We start from the raw sequence: 19,499 nt of genomic DNA, 5'->3' as shown, positions 1-19,499 counted from the left end.
AAGCTTTTTCTCTCCACCATATAAATTCCTTCAATTATCCATGATAAAATTGGGTAAAATCCATGTGCTGGACAAGTGTTCTGGTGGTGAAAAATTATAATTTTGCCCTTGGAGCGATAAAATTATCATTTTACCCCTATACTCCGAAAAATATCGAGATCACAATTTTTCACTTCTCAACCTCAAATCATACTCCAATAAGTCAAATATGATCAAAATCTTTAAAAAAATTCCCATTTTGTCCTCAAGTGGTCAAATTACCATTTTACCCCTTGATAGTGAAATTTCCGGTTTGACTCCAAATTAATCCTCGAACTTTGAATCACCATTTTAAGTCATTCTGGGACTTTAAAATTTTCAATTTCACCATAAAATCTCTATTTGATCTAGTTCGAGGCTTAAATCAACTTTGTTGTACCTCTAGATACAATATCGACTTTTATAAATTTTTCGAGACTCTCCTAGTATGTAAACATTCAGTCAATCACATGCATGTCATGACAAGTATTTTACAGAGTTAGGCTTGACATCTTCTCCCCCACTTGGATCAACCATATGATCCTTCTTCATGACTGATTTCGACATCCGGCTAAATATTATTATTTTATTCTAAAATTTTTTTCTTGTCTCTTTGGTTCCCAAAATACCTTATTATGCCTCAATTCACATCCGATAAGCTTTATTTGTCACCATATCAAAGTATGGGGCATTTCACCAACAACCTTTTCTGCCACTTTACCGAACGCTACCAATCCCATTTGTCTAGTGCTATCTTGCATAATCAGTTGTATGGAATATCTACAAAATTGAATTTTAGTTTTTTTACAAATGGAGATAAGGAGTTGGTAATAAAGTTGACAGGTATTTTGTGAGACCCTGTCAAGCTCGATTAAAAGACGGTATTGTACCGAGTGGTACAACTAAGTTAAATCGAGCCTTGAACTAGTTCAAATAGAAATTCTAAGAGGAATTTGAAAATTTTGAAACTCGCAGAATGGCTTAGAATAGTGATTCGGAGTTCAAGGTCCAGTTTGGAGTCCATCAGGAAAATTGACCGATTAGGGACAAAACGGTCATTTTACCATTTGATGATAAAATGGAGATTTTTAGCCAAGATTTGATCACATTTGACCAAGAATAATTATATGAAATATAATTATGATTATTGGAGTATAAAATGATGTTTAGCAGTGAAAAATTGTGATTCCCGGTATTTTTGGAGCATAAGGGCAAAATGATAATTTTACCACTATAGGACTAAACGAAAATTTTTATAAAATGATTTTTGTCCCATTTGGTTAATATTGATCAATATTAGTGTTATTTGAGGTTGACAAGTAGAAATAATGTGATTCCGGTACATTTCAGAGTATAGGGGTAAAATCGTAATTTTTTCGTCCCAAGGATAAATCGGTAAATTTTTCACCCCAGTACTTGTCAAGACCAAGGGATTTTAATTGTGGTAGGATTGGATAAATACCAGAATATTTGTGGTGGAAAATTAGGAAGAAAAAGTCAAAAAGTTAAAAAATTGGGCCAATAAGCATGTGACACGTGGCATGCTTGATTATTTTATTATTTCTATAGAAATCAGCCCATTAAATCCTCAATTCTCTCACTATATTCGGCCTAGGCAACCAGAAACAAGAACAAAGGAAGAACAAGGGGGAAAACAAGAAAAACCTAGGTGGAAATTCAAAGAAAAAGTGAAGAAATCAAGGAAACAAGCTAGGTAAGTTAGAATTTCTTTAATTCTCCTTGATACCTAGCTTACCCATGCTTTTGTTCTTGAATTCCATGGTTGAATATTGAGTTATCATAATGAATTCAATTCTGAAAAATGGGTATGGAAGATGAATTGTTGTTGGAATAATTTGATTTTAGACTATGTTAGTGTTTAGGGATAGTTAAGCATGGTTATGAACAAAAACACAAAAAAAATATTCAAATTCTCTAGGGTTCCTTGTTGGTCGAACCATGAGGGCTGAATATCAATGGGGGATTGTTTTTATTTCAAGGAAAATGGCTTGGAAAATGATGAATTAAGGTGAAACGGTTATGTAGAAAAATTTTTGGTGCTAGTGCACCAAATAACCGAATTTTTCTATAAGGAATTGTGAGGGTTCTAATGCTGAATTTGGCTTTATTTAAATGGTATGTGGTAAATTAAGGTATTAGAAGAGAAATGGATTAATTTGGAAGTGATTTGGACACAATCGCTAATTAATCGATGATCAGTCGAATTTAATCGATATCGCGATTAAGCGGTAATCGGACGTATTTTGCATTTACATATCAAGCATTAGTAATTTAAATTAGTTTATATCAATTTAGGGACAATATAGTAAATTCCTTGACTTTGTTATTTGTCAAGGTAGTGAGACGTCCGAAAAAGGTAAAGGAATTGCACCTGAGGACTATTAGTCCAAGTGCACTCGGAATTTGAATTTTCGATATCGGTGAGTGGACTTGCATTTCAAACTTGTTTTGGGGAATATGAAAGATTCTATCCAACTTGTCTTAGAAAATGTACCTTGGGAACAAGCTTTTGTTAAATGGTTTGATGTTGTGATATGTGATTGCTATGGATTCATGCATTATTGCAATATGATGACATATATATATATATGTGTGTGTTGTGCATGATGAATGATATTGTGTATAATGACTGTAATCGTGTGTGTGCAAGATGTGAGGGGATGCACATGCCGGTGATGATGGTGGCGTGAGAGATGGATGATGATAGTGCCCGTGTGCACGATGTGGAGGGATGTACACGATGGCACTGATTGTGCACGATGTGGGGGGATGCACACGATGGTGTCAGCTATGTGCACGATGTGGGGGGATGTACATGAGCCGGGTGTGTTTATGATGATATTGATGTTTGTCTATCAAATTATGCATATCTAGACTTATGAAATGAAAGCTTATGAATGTGATATATGGTTGACATATATGTGAAATTTGATACATTGCACTTTGGGAATTTTCATGAGTTTTATGTTGATTTTGTTGGTTTAGTAGGATGGCCCTTTTGTTGAGTGGAGGAAAAATGTTTCTCTTGTTGCTCTGTTTCGCTGCAGCAAAATTCATTCTCGCTACAACGATAAACTCTCGGGTTTGAGGGCCTTCACCAGAACTGGTTCTCGCTATAACGAGAAACTTTTTGTCCATTTTGCTAACTTGTGGGTTTTTGCCATATTTTTGATTTCTTGGTACCATAGTTGAGCATGGATTTTTGTAAAGTGATTTACTCATGTGGGGTTTACATGAGGGGTTTAAAGGAGCTAAAACAATTGCATGGTTTTGAGAAAATGAATGCATCATGATTTCAATAAACATTCCTTATGGTATGCTTGTTCCCTTCTTGTTCACTCACTGAATATTGTACTCACGTTTTATAAAAATTCATGTTTTCAGATCAGGTGACTGTTGGACCCTAGATCGAGGAGTCCCTATAGTGCATCTCTTGGGTATGTGTCTGGCATTCGATAGTAATCCATTTTATTGTAAATGTCTCCGCTGGAAGTCATGGGTCATTTTGTATTGTGAATACAATCTAACAATGTGAATATGTGTATGCAATGTAAATTGCTAAATACATGACTGGTATAATGCATGTATATTATTATTGATAATGCCATTGTGTTTTGGCTATGTTCACACCCGAAAAAAGGTGTGTGTGTATGCATGATATGATAAATTTGTTAAGCAAAAGTAAATAGATAGGCCTGCTTGGGCTTAGTGAGCTATGCTCATTGAGCTCATGCGTCGGTCATGGCCCGAGAAATTGGGTCATGACATATTTATACCAGCAATACATATATTGTATAATAATAATTTTAAAATGTTTTAAATACTAACACAATGAATTATAAACATGTTTTAAAATTAATACACATAAACTTATGTTCATGTATATTTATTTGTTTTAATTCATTATTAAGAAGATAGAAATAAAGATTTTGACTGCGTGAAGAAGGTTAGAGTGGATTTAGCAGTGATTTTCAAAATGTGAGAAAAAAAATTTGAATATAAACATCCATATTCTAGAAAAAAAGAAATGACGAAAATGTTAAGATTTTAAATGTTATGTATATGTGAATGTTTGCTCCATTGAGCTAGATCACCACATATCCACAAAAAAATTTTCTCCTCAATGTGGTATTATAAAAAGAATTTAGGAAAGCATTGAATTCATGAAATGAAGATAACTAACAATATAAAAGTTTCATTATTTACTTACGTTGGCAACGGTGTCTTTTCATCATGTTGAGTGCACCAATACTTTTCAGCACAAAATCGTAAGGCTAACCCATATTTGTTACATGAATTGTAAAACCATCCATTGCTGCAATCAATATCAGTAATTATTGCACGTATCTTGTATTTGATGTTCTACAAAATATGTTTATTTTTAGCATGTTTGAGTTTAAGATTTTGTTTCAAAAATCGTTTGTTCAAGTTTGCTTTTACTTGGGTTTTGGTTAGGCCAACTGCATTAATAGCTGCAATGGTTGATTCCTCAAAGTTGTTATTGTTTCCAATTTGTGGATGTGAGTCCATTTTCATGTTTATGATTGGCACATTAAATGGTTTTTCTTGATATCTGTGAGTTAAAAGATTTGTGAGTTGATATTTTATATTTGAATTACCATTTATAGTTATAATATTGATATTACCTCTATTTAAATACTGCAGTTTCAGATATATCTGGATCAAAATATATCTTGGTGGCCGAACTGAATGCAAGGTAAAGGGTGTCTATAAGAGTAGCAAAGAGTTATAAAAAAAAATGACAAATACTAAACAATATAACTAATAGCAATATTCTTATTCATGTATTTCTTCACTATTGTTGCAGCCAAGACAATAATAGGACTGATCACTTCATCAAGAAGGTGGTCTTCACTTATGTCTTCAGCTTTATCAGCGCATAAAACAACTTTTAAATTGTTGCCATTGTATATAAAAATACCAAGTATAAGATTGGATGTCGAAATTTATTCGCCCACAAGATCAAATGCGTTTATCACTTTTTCTTTTTTTACTAGAGATCTTCAATGTAAAGGTCACGTTTTCTAATGTCATATATTTTGTTATACAAGCGAACCTTTGCAATATTGGTCATCGATTTTAAAGCCCCAATAAAATCTGTGAGGTTTTCAAACATCATTTTAATTAGGTTTGGTGACTATTTGTAGTGTCAATAATGAAATATGCTATAAAAATTATGCTTTAGCAATTTAGGAAATAATTGAGTTGGCCATACCTATCAAGACAACATCATATCGGATCTTTGCATTGAGTTGATTAAATGATGCAAAAGTAAAATATGATGAAGGAAATGGGGCCAAATCTTCATGAAGCTCTTGGATTTGGGTGTTCCTTGTAAAGATCCCAATTATATTTGAAAGAATGGCGTTAAAATTGGACTTTTTATCACTTATTTGAAACTTGCTGATTTGATATAAGGATCCTTTCTTTCAATTGAAGTCGAAATTGTGGCATGTCCGGGGTTCTCACCATAAAATGCAACGCATTTCTCTGCTGAATAAAGAATTGAAAATGTTATTACCAATTGGGAACTCCAAGAATGCAAAATATAGTTTTAATATTAAAATTATTTTTCAATAGTCAACCATACAAAGATAGAAGCAAAATTCTATTATCTTGACATGTGAAGTACCTAAATTTTGAAATGAAACAAAAATCTATGTTTTGTTAATATTTAAATAGAGAGAAATTAGTGTTTCATTAATATCTTGGAATTCTGCCCACCAAATGAAAATGTAAATCAATTTAGATTAATATAGGTTCGAGGAACTAAAAATATGTATCGTATCAAAACAATTGTATGATTCCATACAAAAGAATAACAATCCATCATAACTTGTTGACTAACCAACCGGGCTGTATTCTGCCTTATTTATAATATAAAGAAAGTTCAAAGTTTATATGGTAATTATTTACATTCTCTTATCATTGTAATAGTAACTAATAATAAAAAAGAATATATTCAAGATTTCTATTTAATAAGTTTAGTGTCGTAACATGTCATGGTTAAGTGTTTAAGGAAAAATTGGAGTAGATGGTAACTTGAAATTATGTTTATTAATATTTTGGATTAGGTATTTAGTTGGCACCAATCAACCTTGATATTTTATAACAGTAGAGAATGAAAAAAATTAAATATTTCTTTGCTAGCATGTTTATTTAATTATAAGTAATAATTACAAAAGCAATATCAATTGGATTGTTATTTATACAATTGTAGAATGTTTTTTCCTAATTGAGAAATGGACAAACTATTTGTAATATATTTCAAAGGAAACTCTGTTAAGATATGGTGTTATATATATATATATATATATATATATAGATATATATATATATATATATATATATATATATAATTCTATACAGGGTTGGGTTTAATACTTAGAGAATGGTATTTAATTTTCAAAGAAAAATCATATTTAATCATTAAAAAAAGTGTGTACCTGCGCATCATTTGCTAAGAAATCAAGGTTGAGGAGTGTGTCTGGACGATTTGGATCAATTGATTCTCATGGATGAACAATCCTTACTTTGACTGATGTAGCTGGTTGAAAAGATCGTAGGTCAGATAGAAATTGATCCGCTATTGTTATCCTGTATTGATAGCAAATAGGTTATGCATTTTAAATTAAATAGATATTTAAGAGTAAAATGTTTATGTTATACTATATGTATAATTAGTAAATAAGCACAAATTAAAGCAATTATAAGACAGAAGTTGAAAATAGAATAAGTTGGAGAAATAGATCTCTATGCAATAATATGGGCTGAAATGCACATAATAAATGACGGTTGGAACAAAACAGGCATTATGTAATAAGTGTCCTCCCCCCCCCCCCCCCCCCCCCCCCAAAAAAAAAAAAATAAAAAGGGAGGTAGTATGGAATAATATGCAATTTTGAATAAGTTTTGATGAATTTAAGTAAAAAAAAAATATTAAACAAATATATCTAGCAGTCAGAAGATGTTGATCTAAATCTTAATGCAAATTATCTAATATTTTCCTGTATACTATATTTTTTGTTTGAGTAATTGGTTGACCATTTTTGTCAGTGATTAAAATTTGTAATCCTTTTCGAGATGTGACTCTAGAGAGAGCAACATATAGTTGATCATGAGTGAAAACAAGTTTAGGTAAATACAAATCAATTTTTTCTAGGGTTTGCCCTTGACTTTTGTTAATAGTCATACCATAGCATAACCCCACTGGGAATTGTTTTCTTGTGAAAACGAATGGCCATTTATGATTTTTCATAATTAAGAGTATTTGCAGTATAAATTTTTTTTTGTTTCTTTCAAAATTGAAAATGGTTTTTCCTTCTATGACATTTGGAGCTAATTATGTGATAATAAGCCTAGTACCATTGCATCAACCAAAATTTTGGTCTATATTCCTTAATAACATGATAATTGCTCCAACTTTTAGATGAAATAGATGATCTGGAATTCCAAAAAATTTAAGAGAGTTAAGAAATTCTGTTGGATAGAGTAGTTGATGATCTAATATTTTATCGCTGGCTTGTGAAATTGAGTCACTACTAAAGTATGTTTTTGTCATTCCTAGTATCAAATCAAGTGCATGTGCATTTATTATATCAACTGTTTCATTATAAGGTGTGACTATATCTCTTTGTCTGAGATATTCAGGGTTTGTATAGTATTTGTCGAATCTATCATAAACAGTGGAGATCATGTCTTGAATGGGGTCATTCATAAGTGGAACTAACAAATTCGTTGGTAACGGTATATAATTTGAGTCACCATCGTTTTCCATAGCCAAAGATTCTAAATTTCCATCACCAAGATTTAGCAACCATTGTGCAAACCCTTCAATTTCTTTCTTGGATTCCTCATCAAGGTTATCCCTTAGTAGTTTCATGTTAGTTTTAAGATTAAAAATCGTGCATTTGTGCCATAATGGTGATTGATTATTGTAGCGTTAATAATATCTGTTTTGTTTCTAAACTCAACAAGAGGAAGAATTTGTCTAAAATCACCTCCTAGTAGAATAGTTTTTCCTCCAAAGGGTTTGTTTAGTACTTGAATAGAATCATGATCAAGTAAATCTCTTAAAGTTTTGTCTAAAGCTTCAAAGCAATATCTATGTACCATACATGCTTCATCCCACACTATTAAGCTACTTGCTTGAACTAACCTAGCAAGTTGTGTTCCTTTTTTTATTTGACACGTGGAGTACTCATTGATATTGAAAGGTATTTTAAACCTTGACTGAGCTATTTTGCCACCTAGCAATAATAATGATGCAATACCAGATGATGCAACAGCCAAAACAATTGTTCCTGTTGATCTTATTCCAGATATGATTGTATTCCATAAGTAAGTCTTACTTGTTCCTCCATGTCTATATACAAAGATCATTTTTCCTTCTTCATTGTCTATTGATTGTTTAACACATTGATAAATTTGCATTTGTTTAGGGTTTAAGTTTGAAAGCAATTTTAAGTGTAGTTGTTGGAGATCTATCAAGTCATAGTTAATTTCTTCATGTATCAACCTATTTTTTTCATGGTAAAGATTTTGTTGATTAGGCATAGGTAATTTAAATTCAGATAAAGAGATACAATTTTTGTTGAATAGGTCTTCGAAAGCTATCAAAACATAATTTTTTAGATCATTATCTGGAATTGTATATTGCATTGATCCAAAAACGTGTTTTAATCTATGTTCAATATCTTCTAAAAATAATCTCCAATTACTTTCCCATAAGGCTAATGGATTTGCTACTTGGCAAAACGTGACAATGGTTACAAATAATTATCTTAATTGTTGACTCGAAGCCCATTGTGAAGCTTGAATTAATGCATCATGCCATTCTCGATCATTTTCTAATAATCCAAGCACCTTACATGTTTCTTGGAAGGTTTGATAAGTAATACCATCAATTGTTCTGATATATTCATAGCTAGCTGCTCCTTTTACTACATTTAATAACATTCGTAGGAAATTCAATTCTCCTGCTACTGGATGTACATGCCTATACATCTTCTTTTCTCCTTTTTCTTCCATTTTGTTTCTTGTTGATGCCAAACATATTTAGTAGGATAGTTTGCATAAAGTAAATGCCTACCATTTTGATCATTTTGATTTGCAACCATCCATTTAGTAAAGGTCGTTTTATTGATATCTAACCTATGCATGACTCTAGATAAATTTTCATTATCATGGAAGTTAATTTTTTTTTGTTCTGGTAAATGTATGGCTAATCTTTGAATTGTTGGTTCTTGATGGTGTATCAGAAAACCAAAGAGTCTTCAGCATGCTTCGTATACTAATAAATATCTACAATCTAAATTTTTTTTATTTCATCTATTTGAATAGATATTTGTTGTTCATTTTGATCAATGTTTGAGTTTAAATTTTCTAGGATAACTTGTGCTCGATCTAGTTCTTTATTGATGTATTTGAATAAGTATTTAATGGCTTTAGATTGACCACAAATTTCAACATTAATGTGAGCTTGATATTTGAATGCAAGATCAACATTATGAGGTACTACATATTTATCATCTAATTCAATAACATTTTTTATAACTGTATTATAAGATATATTTCTTCTCCAATATATTGGGAAACTATCTTTATTAATAACAGTGCTTGTTTAGAAATTTTTTGGAACGTATTTGGAACAATGCCCTTTGGTCATGCATGGAGAGTTTGGTCGTGATGAGCCACATGGTCTATGGACCATAAAATTTGCTATAGCTTGATATGCTATTGGATTGACGTCTTTGTTTGGCAGTTCAGTTGATATCATCTTTTTTATTTCTTTTAAGGATGAGAATTTGTCATCACGATGTAGCCAAAGAAAAATATGGACATGTGGTAATCCTCGTTTTTAAAACTCAATGGTGTAAGTCACTGAATCATATAGGATGAAAACTTTTGTATTAGTCCATGAAAAGTATGATTTTATTGTTTCATTTAAAGTGATAAATATTCATTATGTTTAATTGACATACCGGTTGTAGTATGACCAAAGTGTCTGTTCTTCATTAGATCTTCCATTAAATAGTAGAGTTTTATTTGAAAGACTCTCGTAGTTATATCAGGTTTATCTTTTGGTCTTTGATGTGGAATCAAACTTAGTGCATCTTGAATTTCTTTCCATTTAGTATTACATGTGAATGTGATAAATAGGTCAGGACAACCATAATACCTACAAATTGCCATTGCATCTTGGTAATTTTGTAATAAATATTGTGGGTTTCCAGTGTAACTTGTAGGTAATACTATACGTTTTCCTTTAGTGGTCGCATTATTTTCACCTTTTGCAAATGCGTCTTTTAAGCCTTTATATAATAATCTTTCCTCTTCTACAGCTGTAAATGTGTCAACTATAAATTGTTGAAAAAGCCTACCACCTTTTAACAACGTATTTTTAACAATTGATCGTTGGTGAATTATATGGGTATAATATTATCGCATAGTTACTTTTTGGTGTTGTAGTTTTTTTCTTATCAGTGGATGAACATAATTTATAATAACTGTAAACCATCTTCACCATAAAGGGAAAAAAGAGGGTATTGCATAGCTATAAAAGAACAGTGCAATTCATTTATTTGTTTAAGTCCTTCATTGATATGGTCAACTATGATATCTCAATGGCCATCATATTCTCCTAAATCATTAACTATTAACCCAGCAATTTCAAAAGCAGTTGGCAATCGATAGTTTGGTTCAGAGTTATTACGAGATCCTAAAAGTCTTAACTGAAGAGGTGTTGAATCTAATATTGTTAGTCTATCTCTAGTCATCCTAAAAATTTTAACAATCTGATTATTTTCATAAAGCATTTTTAATAAACTTTCCACTATAGATCTGTCAATAGATTTGTTGTTCTCATCATTAGAGAAAATGTTTGGTCTATTTGAGATTTCATTGTCAGTATTGCAAACATATAGGTGAGCAAATTTTGGTTTGTTACCAATTGTAGGAAGAAGAAAACCTATTTTATGATGAAGTTGTCCATTAATTTTAAAAGTGTAAGGGCTTGGCCTATTGTTGATTGAATTATCTATTTTACCTCCTAATGATGTAAATTGGAATATACTATTATACATTCTTATATTATCTTTAAATTTCATTCTTGTTTGATTTGTGTCGTTACTAAGCAACTGATCTAGGAAAAGAAGGTGTTTGTTTAAACAGAGATATTTTAATAATTCCTTCTTAACAACAAAGACAAAAGTCGGATTTCTAGTTCCTTTTGATATGTTAGTTCTTTCTTCATACCACATATGAGCAGAGCAAAAACGACAAATATAATCAGGTCCTCCGAAGCAAGAAGTTACGAAGCAATTCCTTAATAAATTGATTAAAAACAATAATAAGTATTAGTTAATGATAATATCGAAACAACGTTTTAAATAAGTGGGTACATTTTTATTAATATTGTTTGACTTACGTAAATGTATAGAAGTGGTTCTTTCAGATGATAATTGAAGGCATGACGTATGGTTATTGGATTGATAATCAACGTCTTCTATGTGACCTTTATAATTTTGGTTAAAGAAAAATTAAATCATAAATTGTTTGTATAGTTTTACATGTTATGGAAAAAAAGAAAGAAAACAATGCTAATATTGTGTAGGGAGATTTTAAGAAAGATAAGTTTACCATTAAGATCAGCATCGACGACATCTAACGACCTAGGAATAGAAAATGCAAAATCAAAAGGCTGATGGATTCTACACAAATCATTAATTATAACTAAAGTATTTTGTTGGGAAAAATAACTCGAGGTAGATGAAAGAGAAGATGTGCAATTAAATTTTCTTTTTATGTAAGAAGTATTTGCTGAACCATCTTAGCAATAGCTGTAAGAGGTTCAACTCGAATTGTTTACAATTCTTCGTGAGCATTTGTAGTGGAATGGAGAATTACATGTCCTCTTATAGGCACATAGATACACGGGGTTAGGGGGACATTATTCGTGTTGTTATGTCAGGGAGGAAATTCTCCTTTAATCTGGAATGAGTAATTGTCACCTTCAGATATAACAGGATTAGAACTTACATAATTCTTTATCTTGCTTAATCTTTTAGCTCTCAATAATTTGATCCTATTACATCTATTTTGTTTATTACAAATATTTTTATCCATAAAGACAAACTTAGTACTACAAAAGAAAGATCTAACAGAAAACTTAAAAAATTAATAACATAAAAAGAAACAATACAACCTAGACAAAAAAAAAAAAAAAACAAATAAAGGGAGTGAGAACAAAAAGATACAAAAATAAGAAGGTGAAGTAAGGTTGAAAGCTTTACAGTGCTCAATTGCTAGTTGATGTGATATTCAATGAAAAAAAACTGCAAAACACTGTAGAACAAAATAACATGTATACGTTAGACAAACAAGTGAGAAAACGCTATATGAGTAATGTAATATCTAACAATAAGAACATAAGAAAAAATTTGAATGTCATTTTTATAATTAGAAAATTGAAAATATTGAAAAAAGTTCAAGATTGCATAAATTCTATCTAAAAAATTTGTACATCTAAAAGTAGTAGATAAGCAAAGATGACATTCAATCTTTTATGTGAATTTCTACAAATATAAAAAAACTTGTGATAAATCATATTTATATTTTAGACATTGATATATTAGCATATATAAGTTGTATATTTTAGACATTGATAAATTAACATATATAAGTTGTTGTTTAGATTTTTTTTCTTCCATTTTTAGAGTCATAAACATCTAAGTCATGTTAAAAATTTTTTTGTATACATATATTATTAATGTTGGCATTATAGTTTTCATAATTAAATATACAAATAATGCAATGACACCAGTATTACGTAAATGAAGTGAGCCATATTAAATAAACAACTTTTCATGAAAAAACAGAATATATATATTTGAAAAAAAGAGCATACATCTTTTGACAATCAATTACATATATAATTAGAAGGAAAAAGAAATTGTCAAATAATGAATAAAAAATAAACAAAAAATGAACAATTAATGTTGTTGACCATAATTTTTTTTTAAAAAATGACTCAAAATAATTACAGGTGGTTTGCTAAGTAAAGTAGATAAATATATTAAACAAATTAAATAAAAAAAATGTTATAAAAAAAGGTTGACTATACATACCTACTAGTCTTGCAAACACAATGTTGCGAAGATCTTTAAAATTTTCACAATCAACCACCCTTTTAGTCTACAAAAAAAGTAAAGAGCAGAAATAATTGTATGGCAAAAGAAATTAAAAAATCCTAATAATTTTATTTTTCTACTAAAAAAAACTTATCATGAAAACAATAATAAATGGTATAAATTGTGATTGCAAAAATTACGTAAAGCAAAGCATATAAACAAATAAAAAATAATAAATAGAAACATAGTACGAAAGACCATTACTAACACACAGGAACAACCTCTGTTAATTTTAAGCAATGTAGTGCTCAAAATTTTGTTGAACCAACAATCTTTTACAGTTCACACAAATGGTAAAGAATAAAAATTATATGCAATTCAAATGTGTCATTGTAATAGATATGTAAGTATTTAATAGAAATCCAACAATTAATTTTTTGAAAAGCTAAAGGTTAGCAAGGGTATACATTTTATAAATTCATGGTTAGTTTATTTGAGAATGAGAAGATAAAAAAATTAATTCCCTTTTTTGAGGGTTTCAAATTTATAAGTTCACGTTTGTGGTTTAGTTACTTGTAGTGATTTTTTTAAAACAATAATTGTAGCAAATAGACTTGTATAAGACATTGGATTTTTGTTCTAACTTGGTTTTTTGGGTGTATAGTAGGTTGAATTTTTGTATAGGGGACTATTAAGAAAAAATGTTATTCTAGTTGTAATATTGAGTTTGTATTGTCCATTGTTGAGGTGAAGAGTTTATTATGTATCTTTCTTTCGGTAGACATTTTTTGTCAAGACCCAAATTCCGGGTCATGACCGGCGCATGGGCCCAATGGACGTAGTCCACTAAGCCTAAGCAAGCCTATTAATATAACCTTTTCACCATTCCATTAAAAGTTGCTAAGTCACATTTTATAACTTTGAATCAAAATAATACTAAACATTGTCATCTCATAGTGGCATACCAATCAAGTGTACATTGTCTACAACATGTATCTTAATAATTTACATCAAGTTTGTCTATACATCTAAAAAAAAAGACTCGATTTCCAGCGAAAAGACCCGAGTGATGTACGGCTATTGAATGCCGAGATACCTACTAAGGAAACGAATCTACAAGGGCACCTTGATCTAGTTACCGGCCGCCTCTTGATCTGAAAACATGAAGTTGAAAATTGTGAGTATAAACCTAGTGAATGAACAAGAAAGGGAACAAGCATACAATAAGGAGTGTTTAACGAAATCATGATGCATTCATTTTTTTAAAACAATGCAATTTATTTTAGTTCTTATTAAAACCATTCATGTAAACCCCACATGAGTAAATCACTTTATGAAAAGGGTCCATGCTCAACAAAGGATTTGGAGAGTGAAAACTTTAATAGCATTCATGCCAATCAGGTCAAATAAACGACGGGTACTCGCTGCAGCGGAAAGGCATTCTCGTTTTAGCGTAGCCGCAATGAGAATGAATTTTTGTTGCAACGACACTTAACTTAAATTATCAACTAGCCGAGAGTTTTTTAACTGGTCGAGGGTTTCTCAGCAAACCTCTTCATTTTAAACTTAATTCATTAATTCCTTAATGTTGGAAGTCCATGCTCAACTATGATACTAAAGAAATGGAAAATAGGGTAGCAACCAAACCAAATGAGGAGCAAAACAAAAAGTTTTTTGCTGTAGCGAGATTCAATCTCGCTGCAGCGAAATTTTTGGTCTCAAAACAGAAAGTTTCTCGCTGCAGCGAGAAGCTATAGTAACATTCTTGCTGCAGCGGAAAGGCATTCTCGCTGTAGTGAGATTTTTGGTTAGCCTTACCCCTCCAACCCAAGAGTTTCTCGCTGAATCTCGCTACAACGAGAAACAGTGCACCAGCAAAAATTCCCCCTTTCCTCAAGCAAATGCCACCCTGTTCACATGACCAACACAACATGAAACTCATATAATTTCCCAAAGTTTAACATGTTAAATTTCACATACATTTTAACCATATACATATTCATGAACTTTCTATAACACACATATCTATACATGTATATATATATATATATATATATATATATATATATATATATATATATTCATCATCATGCACGCTCTCTCATCTTCATCAGCTCATGTGCACTCCCCACTAGCACATGGCTGGGTCATCATCGGCTTATGCACACTCCCACTCGCACATAGTGTCATGACCTGGTGCTCCCCTCGAGCCCGTGACAACTGTCGCGGTGTCCCAATAGACACTCATTATCCGGAATGCCAATCGGAACCCTACAATGCTTTAATATTAGTTTCTCATTTCCCCTATGAGTAACTGTTGTTAAATATCATGTTCTAATAGATTTTAAGCTATTTCTAACTTAAAACAATAAAAAAATAATTTTTGTCTCACAGGGGCATTTTGGTTATTTTTCCTTGAAAATTTCGAAACTAGCTAAAAATGTAGTATGCGAGTACAAAACACATAATTCATAATCAAAAATAAGTTTAAACATCTAAAACCTTCATTTAAAATGAAATTATGATTATTTGGATATAATAGAAAAAAATAAAAGAAATATTTATTAAAATATTCTATTTTCTTATAAAACAATATTTTTAGAGTTATACGTAAATAATTTTTGCAGCGTAAAAGCAAAATAAATTCATACATACTGTAATACAGTAAGCCAGAGTATTTAATTTAATTTACAATAACCAGTGGGTCCCCGAATAACCAAAAGTAAGGAAGATTGTGAATCTACAGTTTGGAGGATGCAAATCCAATGGTAGCCTCGATGAAATCAGCTATCTATAGCCTATTCTGAGCCTGAAATGGGTGGAAAGGAGGGTGGTGAGATTATATAATCCCAGTGAGTAAACAAACATCATCCAAAATATCTAAAGTCGAGTAAATAGAGACGATTAAAATATTCCATCTCAATATGTATTTCATAACATAAATATTCATTTCATTTAAAAAAATCAACATGGCTTATGAGTATCTTAAAAGATTGGCTCCTGCCAAAATCATTCTCGGAAATACCTTGGCCGAGGCATTTAATCGAGTCCACCAAGGTTGTTAAAAAGTTTTGTATACACATAAACATATTTTTAGTTTGAAAAACACAGCCGTTCCTTGGCATTAGCAGAGTTCATTATCACGAGGTGGTTCAGCTTGACGTGAACTCTAACCATACATCAGGAGATACCCTACGCGCCTCTCCGACCGAGGTACGATTATAACCGAATTCTGTGCCCCTCTAATAGGCTGGTCCATAGAACTCGCCCATTGCAGCAAGTTAAACCCACCATACAATAAAATTTGCAATAGCATGACATGGTAATTATTTCACAATTCAGCCTCTCAAGGCTAAATACATAGTTCATATATTTCAACACAAATACCAATTCAGCCATTCATACAAATATTGTCATAAGCCATTCGATTCAAACCATGAATTTACAACACATGAAAATAGTCTCCAATTACTCTATTTTCAAACCACCATTCAATTTCAAGACAATGTTATAAAATCATTTCATTAAATCACATTTTAGTTACAAAACACAAAGATTTACCATTTAACTCATTTTTCATAAAATTCACAAAATCGAATAAAAAGACCACTTTAGATAATTAAAATGATGATAAGGTTACTCACTATTTCGAGAGTCGAATTTTTAAAGTACTCCGACTGTTGATCCTCGGGTACAATTTTTTTGCCTTTATTGGAGGATTCACCACCTAGACATAATGCACAATCAAACAATTTACCACATTGGTGCTAAACTGTTATAAAACTATATGGATGCATGAAATGGAATGCAAATTGTTCGAATTATCATCTAAACATGGTATTCTACACAAATTCAATTGTGTACCTAAATAAAACGGTATTGGCCTAATTTGATCTATCACTCGATTAATTGGCCAATATGTCCAATTCAACTCCAATTAACTCCATTTTTCTTTCAATTCTCCAAACCATCAAACACAAGTCAAATAGCATAAAATTTAGCAAAATCATCTTCACATTTTCTCTTGGGAATTTCGGCCATGATGGGTGCATCAACATTATGATTTTTCCTACTTGATTTTCTCACCATAATTCATCATTTCCTAGCCAATTCACTTGAAATAAAATCAAATCCACCATCCACACTTTACATGAAAAATTCAGCCAATGATGGGTGATGGGAGAACATGAATTTTTCTTGCTTGATTTTCATGCTACACATCACCAATCAACTTAAAACACTAAAATACATTGAAATATAACCAAATCAAGCATCAAAACCTCCCTCTAAGTGTTCGACCAGCAAGAGATTCATCATGAAATCATGTGATTCAACCATGGAAAATGCAAAAGAATGTATGGGAAAGGCAGATCATAAGTCAAAATCAAGAAATTTTACCTTTGATTGCTTGATTACTTGAAATCCACCAATTTTCTCTTGAATTTTCACTCTAGGGTTTGTGTTCTTTCTTTTCTTCCTTTGTTCTTGCTTTGGCCGGCCATATGAAGAGAAATGGGCTGATTTTGTGCTAATTTATAAGGAAAATAATAAAGAAATAAAAGCTTGACACTTGTAACCTTACCATTGGTCCATTTTTAAATTCTTAACTATTAAGCTTTCTTTCTCTACCACATAAAATCCTTCAATTATCCATAATAATAATGGGTGAAATTCATGTGCTAGACAAGTGTTGGGTGGTGTAAAATTACAATTTTGCCCCTAGGGTGGCAAAATGACTATTTTGCCCTTATGCTAAAAAAAAATACCGAAATTAAAAATTTTCACTTTTCAAACTCTAATTATGTTTTAAATAGTCAATCTTGATCAAAAACTTCTTCCAACATTCCAATTTTAACCTCGGGTGGCAAAATGACCATTTTACTCCTAAGTCATGAAAATTCCAATTTGACTCCAAATCGGTCCTCGAACTCCGAATCACCATTTTAAGTCATTTTAAGGTTTTAAAATTCTCAATTTCATCTTAAAATCTCTATTTGAAATAGTTTGAGGCTTAATTCAACTTAGTTGCACCATTAGGTACACTACTGACTTTTGACGATTTTTCGAGGCTTTCCAAGTATGCAAGCATTCTGTCAATCACATGAATGACATGGCTAATATTTTATAAAGTTGGGCTTGACACATAGCCGGGTCATCATCGGCTTATGCGCACTTCTACTCGCACATAATTGGGTCATCATCGGCTTATGTATACTCTTACTCGCACATAGCCGGGTCCACATCAACATACAAAGAAGCACTCAATGCATATCATGCATATTATCATATTGTGATAACACATAAACCATTGTATAGCACAGTTTCACAATATAAAATCACTTCACCAAAGGCTTGTTCCCAAGATACATTTTTAAAGGAAAACTAGATAAAATCTTCCAAATGTTTGTACAATTGCATTCACATTCCCAAAACAAATTTTGAAATGCAAGTCCACTCACCGATATTTGTTAAGCCTTTAACCGACTCTAACCTCCCTAATGGTCCAATTGGGGCTGTGGGACTTCGTTAGAACTTTAATAGCTTTGTAGCTTTAAAATTCTTTCTAACAATTCCCAAGCTATTATAGGGGCTTTCTTTCTTTTTCTCTCTCTAAACACCTAGTTAGTGAGAGAAAGTATGGAAATGGGATTTTTCAAGGGTTTTAAAGTGAGAAAGTGAAAGAGCACAAGGGTTCTAGTCAAAAGGGCACAAAGGTATGAAAATTAGAGCTAGATAGAGAAAGTTATTAAAGTTTCATACCAAGCTTCCATGGAGGATGGAAGCAACGTGAGATGGAAAAAGAAGAAGGAGAAAAGCTGTTGGAGAATGTAGAAGCTGCTGGAAGAAAGATATATTTATAGCCCAAGCTTATCCACTCCACTTAAATTACCAAAATGTCCCTCCACAAATTAGCTTATTCTCCTTCAATCTTTTATGAAATATTTTACTCTTTTGACACTAGGACAAGGTCCATAATGGTCTAGAAATGATAGGGTTCATGAAAACTTAAAAATTTTGACCCGAGGTGAAAAATGACCATTTTGCCCCTACCGTGAAAATCATCACCATTTTGATTTCCTTTGTCGTTTTACCCTTATTTTATCATCCATTTATGCCTTAGGCCTATTTAGGCCATAATATTGTTTAAAACTTACTTTTAGGGGCTTACTAAGGAAATGACGAAATTATCCCTAGCTCGTGTTATTGTGTCTATGCCTAGTTACGAGCCTATAGGGGTCAAAGTCTCACATTTTTGGTCAATATTTTTATAGCAATACACACCCAGCTTTAAAAAAAGAAAGAAAGTCA

Source organism: Theobroma cacao, chromosome 3 (assembly GCF_053813885.1).
Source record: "Theobroma cacao isolate CCN51 chromosome 3, ASM5381388v1, whole genome shotgun sequence".
Classification (NCBI taxonomy): domain Eukaryota; kingdom Viridiplantae; phylum Streptophyta; class Magnoliopsida; order Malvales; family Malvaceae; genus Theobroma; species Theobroma cacao.
The sequence above is the reverse complement of the archived record's forward strand: the minus strand, read 5'-3'. Positions refer to the sequence as shown.